Consider the following 19463-nt stretch of genomic DNA (forward strand, 5'->3'; position numbering starts at 1 on the left):
GCTCGAGCTCTTCAGCTCTTTAAAACAAGTCAGACCAAAACCATGGCAGAAACCTACCTTTCAGTGCTCACTCTATATGATCCAGCGCAAGGTGTAGGAATTTAGCCTGTTCAAGTGAAATCCATGCTTAACTAAGGTAATGCGATAGATTATAATTATCAGAAGAGATAAAGGGAGTGACTGCCATACAACGGTAATTGTTAAAATATTAAGAACTTGTATGTGATACTTTATTCAGACAAAAATATATAAGGGCAATTCAACTTTCATGTAAAATCGAACAGAGAGATATAAACACAGACTTTTAATCTAGCACACAGTTGTCATTTAAGAAGGATACATACAGAGGACACATACCTTCCGTAACAAAAACTAACACCCTTTCTCCTAAAATGAAACCGTTTCAGGAAACACTAAAAAGCGGGAAACAAAGACAATGCATCTCAACACTTTCACACCAGCTTATGTCTCCAATCACGGCCCCATTTTAAAATGTGCGGCTTAACCTTTAAAAAGTAAAGAGAATTCGTATGTACTTCTCTGGAGGCTGGCAGCGCGTCTGCTTGCAAACATCAACTTAGTCAAGGAACACAAACAAACAAGGCTGTATGTGGTCGACTTCGAATAATTCAATGGAAAATATAAGCTATTTTAGAGGGAACACAGTACACCTAAGATTTTAATGAGGAGTCATTTGTTTGAGAACGTGGCAGAGGGCATGGCCTAGGCTACAAGTAAACAGTAAAGGTTGTGTGAGGCGAACTTACTGCTCTCACGACCACAGTTATGAGACTGGCAAACAAAAGACAGGTACACGGGAGGGGGCCAAGGGGACTACAGGGAGTGCAGAATTATTAGGCAAGTTGTATTTTTGAGGATTAATTTTATTATTGAACAACAACCATGTTCTCAATGAACCCAAAAAACTCATAAATATCAAAGCTGAATATTTTTGGAAGTAGTTTTTAGTTTGTTTTTAGTTTTAGCTATGTTAGGGGGATATCTGTGTGTGCAGGTGACTATTACTGTGCATAATTATTAGGCAACTTAACAAAAAACAAATATATAACCATTTCAATTATTTATTATTACCAGTGAAACCAATATAACATCTCAACATTCACAAATATACATTTCTAACATTCAAAAACAAAACAAAAACAAATCAGTGACCAATATAGCCACCTTTCTTTGCAAGGACACTCAAAAGCCTGCCATCCATGGATTCTGTCAGTGTTTTGATCTGTTCACCATCAACATTGCGTGCAGCAGCAACCACAGCCTCCCAGACACTGTTCAGAGAGGTGTACTGTTTTCCCTCCTTGTAAATCTCACATTTGATGATGGACCACAGGTTCTCAATGGGGTTCAGATCAGGTGAACAAGGAGGCCATGTCATTAGATTTCCTTCTTTTATACCCTTTCTTGCCAGCCACGCTGTGGAGTACTTGGACGCGTGTGATGGAGCATTGTCCTGCATGAAAATCATGTTTTTCTTGAAGGATGCAGACTTCTTCCTGTACCACTGCTTGAAGAAGGTGTCTTCCAGGAACTGGCAGTAGGACTGGGAGTTGAGCTTGACTCCATCCTCAACCCGAAAAGGCCCCACAAGCTCATCTTTGATGATACCAGCCCAAACCAGTACTCCACCTCCACCTTGCTGGCGTCTGAGTCGGACTGGAGCTCTCTGCCCTTTACCAATCCAGCCACGGGCCCATCCATCTGGCCCATCAAGACTCACTCTCATTTCATCAGTCCATAAAACCTTAGAAAAATCAGTCTTGAGATATTTCTTGGCCCAGTCTTGACGTTTCAGCTTGTGTGTCTTGTTCAGTGGTGGTCGTCTTTCAGCCTTTCTTACCTTGGCCATGTCTCTGAGTATTGCACACCTTGTGCTTTTGGGCACTCCAGTGATGTTGCAGCTCTGAAATATGGCCAAACTGGTGGCAAGTGGCATCGTGGCAGCTGCACGCTTGACTTTTCTCAGTTCATGGGCAGTTATTTTGCGCCTTGGTTTTTCCACACGCTTCTTGCGACCCTGTTGACTATTTTGAATGAAACGCTTGATTGTTCGATGATCACGCTTCAGAAGCTTTGCAATTTTAAGAGTGCTGCATCCCTCTGCAAGATATCTCTCTATTTTTGACTTTTCTGAGCCTGTCAAGTCCTTCTTTTGACCCATTTTGCCAAAGGAAAGGAAGTTGCCTAATAATTATGCACACCTGATATAGGGTGTTGATGTCATCAGACCACACCCCTTCTCATTACAGAGATGCACATCACCTAATATGCTTAATTGGTAGTAGGCTTTCGAGCGTATACAGCTTGGAGTAAGACAACATGCATGAAGAGGATGATGTGGTCAAAATACTCATTTGCCTAATAATTCTGCACTCCCTGTAGAAGCGCTGATAATCCGAAGCAGCTCATAAACCGCTCTTTACCTGATGTCTGAGTGACGACTCTTGTGTCACTCAGACATCCGGTAAAGTACTGGCGATGAGGCTTCGAGTTCCACTCTTGCTTGTATTTGGCAGAAGCGTGTGATCCATCCTTGAAAGACATCCAGCTAACATTTCCTTTTCCGCTATATTTCCCAAGGCGCTGGAAGAATTTGATATCCCCAGCTCAGAGGTCGAAATTACCAGGCTATTAAAACGCTAATGCACATTAAGGCGAAAGGACCACTCAGGTTCCCAAATGAATTTTATTTAGAATATCCTAACCCCACCTCCCTTGCTAAAGTCTTCAAATCCCTTATTGATAAAGGGGAAGTGCGACGGTAAATGATGGAATCCATCTTGAAAATATCCTTAAAAGCTAATTAAGGTTCACAGTTTTGAAGTTCATAGAGGCCAGCAGCCCTTTTTGAACAGCAATATAAACATTTTTACTCAAACTCTACTGACTACACTTAATAATGTCTCTTAAGCTCCCCTCTTAAAAGATACTTTATTAGATATCAGCAAACCAGATGTAATGCCAGAGCGGCCTTTGAATTGTTAGATAAAGTCACTCTGGACACCACTCAAATGTTCCTTCTTTCATTAGATGCTAAAAGGGCACTAGATGATGTTGACTGGACTTACCTTCACAAAACTATTCTTAAATCAAGCCTGAACACTAGGATTAACTCTCTTTACTAAAGCATATAATCTATACCCTCCAAAAATTTGAAGGCTCGTTCCTGTTATTCTGGGTCTATTGTTTTGTCTAGAGGGACACAACAGGGCTGACCACTGTCTCCCCAAATCTTCAGCTGGTCACGGAGCCCTTGGTAAACAAGTAACTTACCTTCAGTAACACTCTTTCTGGTACAGACATTATAAAGCCACAGAATCCTCACCTTTTGAATATTCCCCAGGCATCATACTGGGTCCAGAAGATTTTTCAGCAGTACCTCGGTGGGCCAATAGGTGGCATTTTGTGACTCCACACCTACGACGTTCCGCTCTGGAAATATTGTGACAAACCTGTGCACTGTCAGTTGCTTTTAAGGCTGTCCACGCCCCCAGACGCAGAGCCCCAAGAGTGATATTGACCAAAAGCAGTGTGCCGTTTCCTAGACTTGGGATCTTCTTAACATGTTGAGTCCAATCACAGAATGGGGAGGATGGTAGTGCCAGTGAGGAATCTGTGGTTAGATAGACTCTACCAGAAAGAGCATTACTGAAGGTAAGCAACTTGAGACTTCTAGCCACAGACTGCTCACCTTATGAATAGTTACCAAATCAGTACCTATTTGAGGGTGGGTTTGTGAGGGAACTGAAGCCAAAAAGTACTACCGGCCTGAGCAGGCATAGTGCCCCTCTCTGCGAACTCGTAGCCACCTGGCAAACGTCTAAGACAGGGACTCCGCGTGCTAACGCAGTGGTAGGAGCTTTGGCCCTGGTCGGATGAGCATGCAGACCGTCTGGAGGCTGCTTTTTGGCCAATGCATAGCAGATCTTAATGGAGAACACAATCTATCTGGAGATGGTTTTGGTCTGCATTGCCTTCCTTTTTTCAAAGGACCCCATCAAGAGCTGATCGTTCACCTGGTGGTCTTTGGTACTGAGAGAGCGTAGCTTATATAATCAATATATTAACATAAAATGTTTATGAACTAATGCATGATAATGCTGCATAGAAATTGTATTGATATATATTGCTAAACGTGCTCTTGAAATATGACCACGGGGAGTGGCCGCCAATGTATACGGGGACTAATGAAAATGACTAATGTTCATGAAATATTGTGTTTGAATAGTTTTGTACTAATTATTAATGATTATGTTATTAAAGTTTTGCTAAATAAATCTTGTAGGCCTTAGTTAGCATGAGTCGAGGCCTAGCTGCCTGGCACTCATATTAAATGTATTTTCTAAACGTGGAGTGTGCTGACTCGCAAAAGTACATGAACTCTCGTTTTTTTCTCCTTCAAACTAGAAGCTGAATGTAACTATAGTAGATCCGTTCTCATGAAATTCATATTGCTTGTAGAAATATAGTAACTAGAATGCAATAGTGTAGATTAGTATAATGTACAAGGTCGTTCAAACTGGTACAGACAATGGAGCTACTGACCGAAGATGTGCAAAGAAATTACAGAAGGATGAAATCATACCGGACGTGCTACCTCTGAAGACGTCAATCATATGGACCAATAAAATGTCTGAGAACTAGTGTGGGGTGAAAGATTAATGACAATCTGTTTTTTAATTGGCTAAAGATAGTGGGGTGCAATAATTGTCCAACTAAGTTTTAGGGGAATGTACAAAGAAAAAGGGATAAAAACCCCTGTCACCAGGAAGTGAGAGAAATTAGGGAGCAGGAGACCAGGAGAGTTAGTTAGGGAGATGCTGATGCGACTTGATATGATCCAGAGACTTTGTCACTTTGCCTGGACACTTTGCTGATCTTACTTAGAACCATCCTTGTCCTTAGTCTACACTTTTACGCTTTACCTCCTTATGAGGGAAGTCCCCCTTTACCCGGAGCTGAGATACTGATGGCGATTCAACTGATGTCCTGAAGACGAAGACTGAACCTGAGTGCTGACCCAAACCTTGGAGGGTAACTATGACAATGAACTTGTGATTTGTCTGTTTGCTTTTCCTTTCTAGGTACCAACTGCTTACTTTTGACAGAGACCATAGTTAGATATTTTCCAAATTGGTGTTCTAAATTGTTTTGCATGAAGCCCAACATGCCAATGCTAATCAGTGGTTAGGACAGGGTTCACTAAACTGACGCAAATAGACAAACAACTGAATCCATGCTTTGTTGAACCGATGCGTTAATGACATTCTGCTAAAGTTGATCTATGTTCACGCCGTGTTATGTTCTGATGTTTGTGATTCTTGCCTTAATGAAATCCAGAGTTGCCATATTGTGACAATGCTATTTTGTTTCTTGGTTTTGAGATTAACACACCTGCTCTTAGAATTGTAATTAATAGGGAATAAAACTCATAAAATTCTACTAAACTAGTGTGGTTATTCATGACTGCAAGGTCATGGTGGTGTCTTGAGTTGATTAATGTCTTTGACTAAAGTGAAATGCATTGTGGTAATAAATATTGATGACATTATTGATGTATTGATTGACATATTGATTAGCTATCTCGTCCTAAGGTGTCTCTCAACTGGGTCAAAAGATTCATTGTCCTAAAACGAGTCCTGATGTGTAATAAATTATCATAGAAGGACGCGTTAGCAGTTCGATCTATGTAAAAACTGAGCACACTTTTGGGAACCAAGCGATGGAGCCTCTTCTCCTTGGAGGGATGAGGTGGAGCACAGAACACTGGCAGAGTGATGGTGGAACGGCATCACAACTTTCAGCAGGCAGGAGGCCAGAGTCCGCAGAACCAGCTAGTCTGGGAAGAAAGAGGTGTATGTCAGGTTAATACAAAGAGCATGAGGCTCACTCACATGCCGTGCAGAGGTGAGGTTGATGAAGCACACAGTCATGATAGTAAGGAGCTGTCAAAGACAGCTGTGAAGCAGCTCGAATGGAGTCCACATCAGTTAACTCCGGTCCAGATTAGGGTCCCATTGACAAGGAGACGGGGGAAACGTGTTGCAGTCCTTTAAAAAAATACATCACAACCAATATCTTTAACTAGGGCTGATCTGGTAATCTTAAGAAGGCTGAAAGGGCCGAAAGGTAACTATTAACACTGCCCAAAGCTAAGCCTTGCTGGGCAAGAGACATAACAAATAACGGAATGGCAGATAACATGGCCTTGAGAGGGTCAAACTGGGGATGGAATTCGTCTCAGAGCAAGAGACACCTCGGATACTCCAACGTGCGGATACTCCAACGTGCAGAAGTGTTGACGCTGCACGTTCCCAGTGGTAGCTAACAGTACAAGCTGAGGTTCTCTCCATTTGCAGAAGAGATATTGCACCACCCCCGGTTTAACTGCTACTCGTGATCTGCTAGTCATTGACAGCTAAGCATGTCCTCTCTTGCATTCAAGGATCTTGCTAGGTGGTTCATCACCGAGGAAATTCTTTGTCGATCTGCTATTTCCATAGGCACAAGGCCTTCTGGCACTGGGTCCATGACCCACCCCGCCCCGGTGGTTGCAGTACCACATGGCAGCGGTTTTATCCGTGACCTGTAAAAGCCTCTCTTTAATGGACAGAAGGAAGACTTTCAACAGCAAATGGGTGGCCCTCATCTTCAAAAGGTTGGTTAGTTAGTTAAGCGCTTATATAGCGCAAACAGCTACCCACTCGGGGGTTCCCACTGCTTTTTGCAACAGGTAGTTGTATCTGGCTCAGATGTTTCAAAACAGTCACGTCTTTAATTGTCTGTAAAAAAAATTGCAATGAGGTGTAAGATCTTAAATATTCTGGCAGAGAGTTCCAAAGCATGGGGCCTATAATTTAAAAAGAATAACCTCCCGTGCGAGTGAGTTTAATCTTAGGAACAAAGCACAAGAAGAGGTTTTTAGAAGGCAGATAGCGAGAAGGTTGATAGGGTTTTATCAGACCATTAATAGGTTGGGGACGATGCCTGCCCTGGCTTTAAAGACATAACATAGAGCCCTGAAATGGACTCGTTTTTCCACCTCTTGCCAGTGCAGCTCACGGCGAAGAGAATTAACTGAGGTATGTTTGGCAATCAATAGATCAACCTTACAGCCGCATTCTGCACCAGCTGCAGGCGTCTCATGGAGGCTTTGCCAGCTCCAGGGTATAAGATGTTACCATAGTCCAGGTAAGATTGAATAAGTGCCTGAATTACAGTTTATTTGGGCAGCTGTAGGAAGCATCCAGATTAATTTCCGTAGCCATTTCATAGTGGCAAAGCAAATTACAAATACCTCTGCCACCTGTGGCTTCATGGAGAGCTTATAATCAATCAGGAAGCCTAAGTTCTTAACTTTGGAAGCGAGAGAAGGAATCTTCCTCCAGCACAGCTGACCAATACTGTGGACCCCGAAAGGCTCAGATTTTTTCCAAGGATCAGCACCTCCGTTTTATCACCATTCAATTTTAGCAAATTGTTATTCATCCAGGAGGCTACCTGAACCAAGCAGGAGTTCAGAGAAACAAAGCTGTGGTCCTGAGCGGACGATAGTGAGAAGATGATTTGTGTATCACTGGCAGAAGAAAAAAATAAGGCCACACTGCTCTACCAGCAAGACCAAGGGCTAAGAGTCGGACTTAAAGCTGACCCCTGAGGAACTCCAGAAGTCACAGCATGACATGTGGACAAACCTCCGCCTGAGGAAACTTGAAAGGTATGATCCTATCAGGAAGGAAGATACCAAAGAAAGGCTTTCCCCTGGGTCCCCAATGGCATACTAGGTCTCCCTCATTAGCATATCATTGGACACAGTAATAAAGGTGCTGAGATCGAGTAAGATCAGAGCAGCCATCTCACCCTTATCTAGGAGATGCCTGAGATGTTCTGTGACTCCTGTGACCGTGTAGCCCGTCTCCATCAAGCAGGAATTAGAGATACTGCATTGAAGATCTTGAAATCTTTTTTTAGAGACAGATCTATTACAGTGAGCTGCAGAGATTTTAGGGCACCAGCATACTGTTTGCCATGTTGTGTCCCACAAGGCTCCTCACTCAGCCCCACCTTATTCAATCTGTATGTTGCTCCTTTAGCCAGAATAATTCGCTTATTTGGTTTTATGCCCAACTCTTATGCTGATGATACTCAACTGATCGTTCTAGTCTCAGAAAACTGGAAGGAAGTGGCTGACTGTTTTAATAGTTGTATGCGAGAAGTCAATAGGTGGATGGGCCTTAATTGGCTAAAGTTGAAGGGTGACAAAACTGAAATTGTGTGCTTCGCCTCCGGCAAGGAGTTGTGGAACTCATGCTGGTGGCCTCTAGAGTGTGGTGAGCCTCCCGCCCCTATTACGGCCACCAGAAATTTGGGCGTCATCTTTGACAATTCTCTTTCCTTTAAGTCCCACGTAAATTCCATTACTAAATCCAGTTTCTGGACTTTGAAAATGTTGAAAAGGATTTTTCCCTACTTACAGAGGGAGTGGAGAGTCATAGGGGGTGATTCTAACCCTGGCGGTCGGTGTTAAAGCGGCGGCCAACACGCCAACAGGCTGGCGGTCAAAACAATGGAATTCTGACCCTGGCGGGAACCGCCAACACAGACAGCCACTTTAACACTCCGACCGCCACGGCGGTACAAACAAACAGCGCGGCGGTCACCGCCAACAGCCAGGCGGCAGACAATGTACCGCCCACACTATCACAACTCACCAATCCGCCACCTTTTCCGGGGCGGGAGCACCGCCGATAAAAACACGGCGGAAACAGACTACGAACGGGAAAACGCACACCACTACGCACTCCAGGAGGAAGGAGGACAGCATGGAACCCGAATTAAACATCCTACCTGCTCTCGTCTACCTTCTCATCTACCACGAGTACGAAGTCCGGCGCAGACGACAACGGTGAGTACTGCACCTACGACACACGGGAGGGGGGAGGACGAAAGGTTACGGGCACACACATATGTGACCCCCCCAACTATGTACACACCAATGCAGAGCAACACGTCACAGTGACACCACCCAAACACCCCTGAAAAATGCTATGACATAATCAAATTTGGAATAAATATTTATGTACCAAAAAGCTCCTGAAAATTATCGTACAACCATGAAAGATATTTACAAGAAAACAAATGATATACACATCAGTGTATAACTGAAGTAACAAGTCCTGCACATCCTACGAATTCATCATGTCCGTGGGCCAAAGTTTTGAGAAACGAGGGCAAAGCCCACACAGGAGACCTGAGTCCTTTGGAGAGAACACTGCAGGGGCATCTGATGTAAAAACTACAGGCACCTCAGGGGGAAGGGAAGGGGGGGGGCACCACAGCCACATGAGTCCACGACGCCAGATCCACGAGGAGCCACCATGCCCACTGTACCATCCTGGGGAGTGCAAAGCCACAGTCTCTCAATGTCTCTACAGTGGGTGGGCTGCCCACTGTACCATCCTGGGGAGTGCAAAGCCACAGTCTCTCAATGTCTCTACAGTGGGTGGGCTGCCCACTGTACCATCCTGGGGAGTGCAAAGCCACAGTCTCTCAATGTCTCTACAGTGGGTGGGCTGCCCACTGTACCATCCTGGGGAGTGCAAAGCCACAGTCCATCAGGTGGATGACAGTCTCCACTGGTCAAGGAGGAGGCATGGTGGGCACAGTGAACCATAAACAGTGCTTGAGACGGCGGTGCCCAGCGGAGCGGTGCTTGAGAAGAAGTGCCCAGCGGAGCGGTGTTGAGACGGCGGGGCCCAGCGGAGCGGTGCTTGAGATGAAGGGCCCAGCGGAGCGGTGCTTGAGACGGCGGGGCCCAGCGGAGCGGTGCTTGAGATGAAGGGCCCAGCGGAGCGGTGCTTGAGAAGAAGGGTCCAGCGGAGCGGTGCTTGAGACGGCGGTGCCCAGCGGAGCGGTGCTTGAGACGGCGGGGCCCAGCGGAGGGGTGCTTGAGATGAAGGGCCCAGCGGAGCGGTGCTTGAGACGGCGGGGCCCAACGGAGCGGTGCTTGAGACGGCGGGGCCCAGCGGAGCGGTGCTTGAGATGAAGGGCCCAGCGGAGCGGTGCTTGAGACGGCGGTGCCCAGCGGAGCGGTGCTTGAGATGAAGGGCCCAGCGGAGCGGTGCTTGAGACGGCGGGGCCCAGCGGAGCGGTGCTTGAGACGGCGGGGCCCAGCGGAGCAGTGCTTGAGACGGCGGGGCCCAGCAGAGCGGTGCTTGAGATGAAGGGCCCAGCGGAGCGGTGCTTGAGACGGCGGGGCCCAGCGGAGCGGTGCTTGAGACGGCGGGGCCCAGCGGAGCGGTGCTTGAGACGGCGGGGCCCAGCGGAGCGGTGCTTGAGATGAAGGGCCCAGTGGAGCGGTGCTTGAGATGAAGGGCCCAGCGGAGCGGTGCTTGAGACGGCGGTGCCCAGCGGAGCGGTGCTTGAGATGAAGGGCCCAGCGGAGCGGTGCTTGAGACGGCGGGGCCCAGCGGAGCGGTGCTTGAGATGAAGGGCCCAGCGGAGCGGTGCTTGAGACGGCGGGGCCCAGCGGAGCGGTGCTTGAGACGGCGGGGCCCAGCGGAGCGGTGCTTGAGATGAAGGGCCCAGCGGAGCGGTGCTTGAGACGGCAGTGCCCAGCGGAGCGGTGCTTGAGACGGCGGGGCCCAGCGGAGCGGTGCTTGAGACGGCGGGGTCCAGCGGAGCGGTGCTTGAGATGAAGGGCCCAGCGGAGCGGTGCTTGAGACGGCGGGGCCCAGCGGAGCGGTGCTTGAGACGGCGGGGCCCAGCGGAGCGGTGCTTGAGACGGCGGGGCCCAGCGGAGCGGTGCTTGAGATGAAGGGCCCAGCGGAGCGGTGCTTGAGATGAAGGGCCCAGCGGAGCGGTGCTTGAGAAGAAGGGCCCAGCGGAGCGGTGCTTGAGAAGAAGGGCCCAGCGGAGCGGTGCTTGAGACGGCGGGGCCCAGCGGAGCGGTGCTTGAGATGAAGGGCCCAGCGGAGCGGTGCTTGAGATGAAGGGCCCAGCGGAGCGGTGCTTGAGAAGAAGGGCCCAGCGGAGCGGTGCTTGAGACGGCGGTGCCCAGCGGAGCGGTGCTTGAGATGAAGGGCCCAGCGGAGCGGTGCTTGAGACGGCGGGGCCCAGCGGAGCGGTGCTTGAGATGAAGGGCCCAGCGGAGCGGTGCTTGAGACGGCGGGGCCCAGCGGAGCGGTGCTTGAGATGAAGGGCCCAGCGGAGCGGTGCTTGAGATGAAGGGCCCAGCGGAGCGGTGCTTGAGATGAAGGGCCCAGCAGAGCGGTGCTTGAGACGGCGGGGCCCAGCGGAGCGGTGCTTGAGATGAAGGGCCCAGCGGAGCGGTGCTTGAGAAGAAGGGCCCAGCGGAGCGGTGCTTGAGACGGCGGTGCCCAGCGGAGCGGTGCTTGAGATGAAGGGCCCAGCGGAGCAGTGCTTGAGATGAAGGGCCCAGCGGAGCGGTGCTTGAGACGGCGGGGCCCAGCGGAGCGGTGCTTGAGATGGCGGGGCCCTCTTCAGCGGTGCCTATCTTCACGGCGGGGCCCTCTTCAGCGGTGCCTATCTTCACGGCGGGGCCCTCTTCAGCGGTGCTCTTCTCCACGGCGGGGCCCTCTTCAGCGGTGCTCTTCTCCACGGCGGGCCCTGTTCAGCGGTGCTCTTCTCCACGGCGGGCCCTGTTCAGCGGTGCTCTTCTCCACGGCGGGCCCTGTTCAGCGGTGCTCTTCTGCACCGCGGGCCCTGTTCAGCGGTGCTCTTCTCCACGGCGGGCCCTGTTCAGCGGTGCTCTTCTCCACGGCGGGCCCTGTTCAGCGGTGCTCTTCTGCACCGCGGGCCCTGTTCAGCGGTGCTCTTCTCCACGGCGGGCCCTGTTCAGCGGTGCTCATCCAGCAGGTCAAGGGAGCGAGACCTGGCCTGGACTCCCTGCTCAGTCGCCCTCGGACCGTGACGTTTCTGGACCCTTCGGGGACGGACTCCTGGCCTCTTTAGTGTCCTCCTTCCCAGCTGGGATGTGACATGTGGGGTCCACCTTCTCCGCGCTCCTGCTGCCCTTCCGCTCCTTTGATGGGGCTCTCGGGCCCTTGCCTCCCCTAGATGGTGTGGCTGGTGAAGTGGCCGCACATTGCTCCTTGGGGGCAGCCCTGTCAGTCCTCGCACGGCGGCCCTTGTTTTTGCGGGTCCTCTTGCCGGGGGGGGGGGGGGGGGGGGCTGGACGTGTCCTTGCTGCTGATCGATGTGTCACTGCTGGCAAAGGGTGGACTCCAGAACCCATGCACAACAGTGACACTCGAAGCTGGGCTGGTGGTGGCTGCGGTGCTCTTGGGACTCTTTGCAGATGGAGGGGGGAGCTCATCGGAGGGAAAGAGGTCAAGATTAGCCAGGAAAAGCTTTTTAGGTCCAAGGTAAAGGGTAGGAGAAGTGGTGATGGGAGTGGAGGAAGAGGATGTGGTTGTAGGAGAGTCAGGTGTGCTGTCATTGGGTGAAGGTGCTGTAGGCTGACGTGAGGTGGATGGCTGTTGGGTGGGTGTCTGCCTGCGTTTGTGTGTCTTGGAAGAGGGGGTGACAGACACAGTGGGAGAGGACACAGGGGACGTGTAAATGGCAGTGGGGGTGGTGACTGCACGAGTGTGGACTGTACTGGAGGGTGAGGTGGTGATGGAAGCACTGGCTGATGTTGGGGTGCATGCAGGTGTGAGTGTAGATGTCACAGGGAGGGAGGAGGGAGACGAGGAGGAGGGGGACACAGGGGTGGCAGTGACTGTTGGAATGTCTGCATCTGTGTGTTGCTTGGGTGAGTGTTTGTGGGATCTGTGGTGCTTGTGTCTGGATGAGCTGCCCTTGGGTGTTGAGGTGTGTGCAGGCCGGTCTGATGGTGTGGATGGGATAGGCTGAGGAACAGGAGACAGAGACAGGCTGGAGGCAGTTAGAAGAGGGAGGCTGGAAACAGGGACAATGGCTGCCGTCAGTGCTGAGGCCAGAGCAGTGAACGCTCGTTGATGGGCAGCCTGACCCGAATGAATGCCCTCCAGGTACGCATTGCTCTGTTGCACCTCCCTTTGCACACCCTGGATGGCATTCAAAAGGGTCGTCTGCCCAACAATGAGCGTCCTCACCAGGTCAATGAGCTCCGCACTGAGGGCAGCAGGGGCAACAGGGGCAGGGGCTGAGGTGCCTGGGGCGAAGGAGACGCGCGCCTTCCTGGGCGAGCGGGCACGGAGCGTAGGCTGAGGGGCTGCTGGGAGGGCGGTGCTGGGTGGCGGCTGTACCTGTAGAGGCAGGGGGCCCGGATGTTGCCGCCACCGCTAGGGAGCTCCCATCCGAGGACGTGTTGCTGTCGCTGCTCTCACCAGCGGTCCCCGTCGTGGTGCTCCCCTCGCCCTCCGGATCACTGGTGCCCTCGGTGTCTGTTCCTGGGCCCACCGGGGCCTTGTGTCCTGCAGCTCCCTCGTGCTCCGATGCCAAATCTCCTCCGCCTGATGATGCTAATGCACACATGCACAAGAAGATGAAGAGAAAGGGTGGGGGGAGAAAAAAGAAGATCAGGTTGAGTGCATGCAATGTCAACACCGTTGGCGGAGAGGACAGACACAGGAGCCTCATGCACTAAGCCGCGCATTCGGGGTACACTACTCAGTACTACTGACTAGGACAACAGGCCAAGAGACGTCAAACGCGCACATGGGTGATGCAGGACCATCAATGGCTGTACTTGTCACCCTACAGAGGTGGGGGCCGGGGGCACAGGGCCATGCCTAAGGGAGAGGACTACACTACAGAAAGCGCCCTGGCCTAATGTCACCCACAGCCCTCCTCCCCCACCCAGACGCCTCCACTGCGCAGAAAGATAGGAGAATGTGCTGATACTCACCCCCTTGTGTCTGCTGTGATGTCTTAAAGCGCCCATCCAATTCAGGGTAGGCCACCGCCAGGATCCGGGACATCAGGGGGGTCATGGTGCGACTGGCACCCCTCCTAGGTTGGGAGGCCATCCCCAGCAGTGTTTCTGCGGTCTTCCTTGTTCCGCGGCGGATGTCCTCCCACCTCTTGCGGCAGTGGGTGCCCTGTCTGTTGTGGACCCCCAAGTTCCGGACTTCCTTGGCGATGGCACGCCAAATCTCGATCTTCTGATGGGCGCTGACCTATTTGACATGTACAGGGTGGAAAGGAGGAAATCATCAATGACCTGCATGTTAGATGTGATTGGCCCCCCCCCCACCAACTTTGCCATATGGCACATGCTCTCATCTGTCGTGCGTTGCACTCCTCATTCGCCCCCCACCCCACCAACTTACATCCACCCCAATCCACACAGGCATAGCCCATTCCATGTGCACCCGGTGTACTCACTTGTTGGTCTGGAGGACCGTAGAGTAGCGCATACTGGGGGAGGACCCCATCCACGAGCTTCTCCAACTCTTCAGACGTGAAGGCAGGGGCCCTTTCCCCAGTCGCAGCAGCCATTGTCACTTCCAGACCGAGGTCACAGCAGCACTTGCAGTATAGGTCCTCTCCTGTGGATGATCAGGTCTCGAGTGATCAATCAGGTAGGAAATGGCGCTCACGCCCGCGGCGGTGCGTACCGCGGCGGTGCGTACCGCGACCGCCGGCGCACATCGTCATTGGCACCTGAAACCCATAGGGTTCAATGTTAACCAATGCGCGTTTGCGCCGCGGTCTTCGACCGCCTACCGCCACGGTGTGCCCCGCCAGCGCATTGACCTCACATCCCATTGTCCCACTTCACAGGTCAGGCAGCCGCCATTTCAAGGGCCTACATGGCTTAATTTTGACTGCGACACACAGGCCTAGGCCTTGCATTGCCACACATACACGCCTTTCAACCCATTGCCATTCTTTAACTGTGCAAGCTGTCTGTACGTACCTGTGGTTTGCCTGACTCTGTGCTCCATGTTGTCCTTCCTAGGCACCGTCCGCTGGGACTTGCGAGGAAAAGGACGAATCCTCGCGTGTACCGACCGCTGGTGGACCTGTCGACAATGGAAGAACGCCATATAATACTTCGATACAGACTTGACCGTGCCACTATCCATGAACTGTGTGCCCAGCTGGAGCCAGCCCTGATGTCCCCCATCCGCCAACCCACAGGGATTCCCCCTCTGGTGCAGGTTTTGTCAGTCCTCCATTTTTTGGCAAGTGGGTCATTCCAGACAACAGTGGCCATGTCATCTGGAATGTCTCAGCCTATGTTTTCTAAGATTTTGAGCAGAGTGTTGTCTGCCCTGATGAAACTCATGCGGAGCTACATCATTTTCCCAGAGGAGGGTGACTTGCCTACAGTGAAGGGTGATTTCTATGCCCTTGGACATATCCCCAACATCATTGGTGCCATTGATGGGACCCATGTGGCTTTGGTACCCCCAAAAGACGATGAGCAGGTGTACAGAAACAGGAAAAGTTATCATTCGATGAATGTCCAGGTGGTCTGTTTGGCTGACCAGTACATCTCCCATGTAAATGCCAAGTTCCCAGGGTCAGTGCATGACGCGTATGTTATGCGAAATAGCAGCATCCCCTATGTGATGGAGCAGCTACAGAGACAACGTGTGTGGCTAATAGGTGACTCTGGTTACCCCAACCTGCCTTGGCTACTGACCCCAGTGAGGAATCCCCGGACCAGGGCAGAGGAACGGTACAATGAGGCCCATGGGCGAACTAGGAGGATCATCGAAAGGACCTTTGGCCTCCTGAAGGCCAGGTTTAGGTGCCTGCATATGACAGGGGGATCCCTGATGTACTCACCAAAGAAGGTGTGCCACATCATCGTGGCCTGCTGTATGCTTCACAATCTGGCATTGCGACGTCAGGTTCCTTTCCTGCAGGAGGATGGTGCAGATGGTGGTGTTGAAGCAGCTGTGGAGCCTGCGGAGAGAGAAGAGGAGGAAGACTCAGAGGACGACACAGACAACAGGGACAGAGTAATAGAACAGTATTTCCAGTAGCACACAGGTAATAATCACCCATGCCATTTTACATTTCCTGAAAGCCTCCTGCATCTCAACTCTGTCGATTTCCCCCCAGAACTATAAACATGATGTTTGATTTTCCCTTCCCTTTTCTGTGCTGTATGAGCCACTGCGTGACCTCGGCTTGGTTGGCCCATGGACTAATGCTAAGTTACCTCGGTATGTGTAATTCACAATGTTAAAAATACGTAATTGATATGTAATGTGTCATACATTTGTAAATAAGACAGGCTGAGTCCTGATTGATTTCAGTGCAATGTGTGATTTATTATTAGTGCATAGATATTGGTACATGATAGTGAAACAGTGATGGGTGGGGGTGGAGTAATGTCCATGGCAGAGTCCAGTTCTCAGTCTCACAGGTGCATTGTCCATATGCCTGTGGCAGGATGGAGCAGGGGCAGTTCAAGGTTTGACAGGGTGGCAATGTGGAACAGTGGGAGGACTTCAGGGGGTATGTGATGCTGGCGGGGGTCTTGACATCCTACTCTGTCGGTTTCTTTGATCTCAGGCTCCTTTTGCGGGGTGGTTGTTGTTCAGCAGGAGGTGGGGTTCTGGTGGGCTGTCGTTGTGGTGGGGCCTCCTGTCCACTAGCGCCGGCGGAGGTGGTTGGCTGTTCCTGTTCCTGGCTAGTGACAGGGGCCCTGTGTGATGCCACATGGTCCCGAAACGTGTCCTCTATACGGTTCAGGGCCCGGACTATGCTCCCCATAGCGGTTGAGATGTTGGTGAGTTGGTCGCTGAACCCCATGTAGCGTTGCTCCTGCTGTGCCTGGATCTCCTGGAACCTGGCCAGTACCGTCGCCATCGTCTCTTGTGAGTGGTGGTAGGCTGCCATGATGGTGGTGAGGGCCTCTTGGAGAGTGGGTTCCCTGGGCCTCTCCTCCCCCCCCTGTCGCACAGCAGCCCTCCGAGTTGCCCTGTTTCCCTGGGCCTCTGTCCCCTGGACGGTGTGCCCACTCCCACTGCCCCCAGGTCCCTGTTGTTGTTGGGTTGGTGGGTTACCCTGGGGGCCCTGTAGTGGTAGACACACCGCTGCTTGACCTGTCCTAGAGACAGATGCATGGGCCCACTGGGTGGGAGCTGTGCTGTTGTTCCCAGAGGGGGTTGGGTCTGCAGTGGCCTGTGTCTGGGTGAGGGGAACCGACTGCCCAGAGGTCCCCGATGGTCCGGGCTGGTCGTCAGGTTCCAGGTCGACAGAGCTGCTGTCATCACTAGGGGCCTGTTCCGGGGGTGGGATGGACATTTCTGGTCCCTCCTGACCGGTGTGTTGTCGTTCGGGTCCTGCATGGGGTAAGAGGGTATGGTTATTGTTTCTGTGTGTGCATTAGCTTGCGTTTTATGGGTGCCCTTGTCCCCCAGTGCTGGCATTCCCTTGGGGGGAGGTGTTGTGAGGGTGTTTTGTGGGGGGGGGATGGGTATGTGCAGTGGTCATGCTTAGGTGATGGGTGTCCATAGTTTGGGGATGGCATGCAGGGGTTGGTGTTGGGTGGGTTGTGCTGGAGAGACATTCTCAGGGAGGATGTGTGCTGGGGGGTTGGGGGTGAGGGTGGGGGTTAGCATGCTGGGGGGGGGGGGGGGGCAGTGGTTGGCCTTGTACTTACCAGAGTCCATTCCTCCGTGTACTCCAGCGAGGCCATCAGGATGCAGGATGTTTAGTACCTCTTGCTCCCATGTTGTGAATTCGGGTGGAGTGGGTGGGGGTCCCCCGCCAGTCTTCTGCACTGCGATGTTGTGTCGCGAGACCATCGAGCGCACCTTCCCCCGTAGGTCGTTCCATCGTTTGCGGATGTCCTCTCGATTTCTGGGATGCTGTCCCACCGCGTTGACCCTGTCCACGATCCGCTGCCAGAGCTCCGCCTTCCTTGCTATGGTGGTGTGCTGAACCTGTGAGCCGAAGAGCTGGGGTTCCACTCGTATGATTTCCTCCACCATGACCCGGAGTTCTTAGTCCGAAAAGCGTGGGTGCCTTTGTGGTGCCATGGGGTGGTGTGTATGAGGTGTGGGGTGGTGTATGTGATGATGTGTGTTTTGGTGTGTGGTGCTTTGTGCTTCTATGTGGTGTGTGTGATGTTGTGGTGTGCCTCTGTGTGTCTGGCTATCTATTCTCTGATGTGTCTCTCTCTCCTTCGTCTCTGGTTTTTGTTGGTAGGGGTTTGTGGGTGATGTGGGTGTGTGTTTTATATGGTATTGGATGTGTGGGAGTGGTGTGTGTATGTGTTTCAGGTGTGTGCCTTTCAAATTGTCCAATGTGGTAGGGGTTTGTAAAGGTGTGTGTATTTTGACCGCGGCGGTGTGTACCGCCAATGGAATACCGCGGTTGAATGACCGCCGCGTGGATTTGCGGGTCATAATGGGATGGGCGTATTTCTGTTGGCGTGGCGGTGGAGGTTTGGTCTTCTCCAGTTTACCGCTGGCCGCTGATGTGGCGGACTGCAGTGGAGGGCGGATTTTTGGAGGTTTTGCAGTTGTGGGTCAGAATGTCCGTGGCGGCTGACCGCGGCCGTGGCGGTATTGTGGCGGCCTTCTGACCGGCGGTAAGCGGCTTTTACCGCCGAGGTCAGAATGACCCCCATAGTTATCTTGGCACTGGTAATAACTAACTTGAATTACTGTAATGCCTTGCTGCTCAATCTGGACAATTTTTCTGTTAAGACGCTTCAGTTGATCCAAAACACTGCCGCTTTTTTCGTATTAGATCTCCCTCGCTCGGCTTCTGCCAGTGGTTGTCTGAAACAATTACATTGGCTACCAGTCGCAAAGCACATCAAATTTAAAACCTTATGTTTAACCTAGAAGTCTGTGCATGGAGGTGGATCCGAATATTTATCCTCAAGACTACATTGGTATAGACCTAGGCAGCAACTCAGATCTACAGGAGCCTTCATTAACCAGGTTCCTCGTACTCATAGGGCGAGATGGGGTGACAAAGCTTTTACGGTAGCTGCTGCCAAGTACTGGAACTTACATCCTGTGTCCATAAGGAACAACAATTTTTTACCTTCAGGGGGGTTGGTAAAAACCTGGCTCTTCCCTCACTAAGCTTCTGTTGTATTGAGCTCTTTTTGGCCCTCAGTTAGTTACTCGTCTCAGACTCAGCGCTACGGCCGGAATGCACTTTATGAATACCAAATACAAATACAAATACTCCTAAAAGGGCGGACTCAGTACTGTCTCCTGCTCTGAACCTTGAATGGGATCATGTAAAAGATTTTGGGACTCCACGAAAGCAGAAAGTTGTCTGCAGGCATGTTTTCAAAAATTTTAAACAGGTATAACCTTTCACATTTTAAAAGGTTGAGGTGTGGCCAGGAATCTGCTGGAGACCAAGGCCTCTGAGCTCCACATTTCGCAGATGGCTGCTCAACCCAGAAGCGATGCATCCATCACCACTGTCAGCTCAGGGTGGGGAAAAGAGACGGGTCTGCCATTGACGCAATTACAGTACAGAAACCACCAGTGCAAATCTTGTAC

The 19463-nt window shown here is 51.4% G+C and overlaps 1 protein-coding gene across 2 annotated transcripts in view; it reads right to left on the reverse strand.

Annotated features, from left to right (window-relative positions):
* NBAS (NBAS subunit of NRZ tethering complex) overlaps positions 1 to 19463 on the reverse strand; it is a 1762396-nt gene that overhangs the window by 844272 nt on the left and 898661 nt on the right. The window lies entirely within an intron of this gene.

This window comes from Pleurodeles waltl, chromosome 5, assembly GCF_031143425.1.
Source record: "Pleurodeles waltl isolate 20211129_DDA chromosome 5, aPleWal1.hap1.20221129, whole genome shotgun sequence".
Classification (NCBI taxonomy): domain Eukaryota; kingdom Metazoa; phylum Chordata; class Amphibia; order Caudata; family Salamandridae; genus Pleurodeles; species Pleurodeles waltl.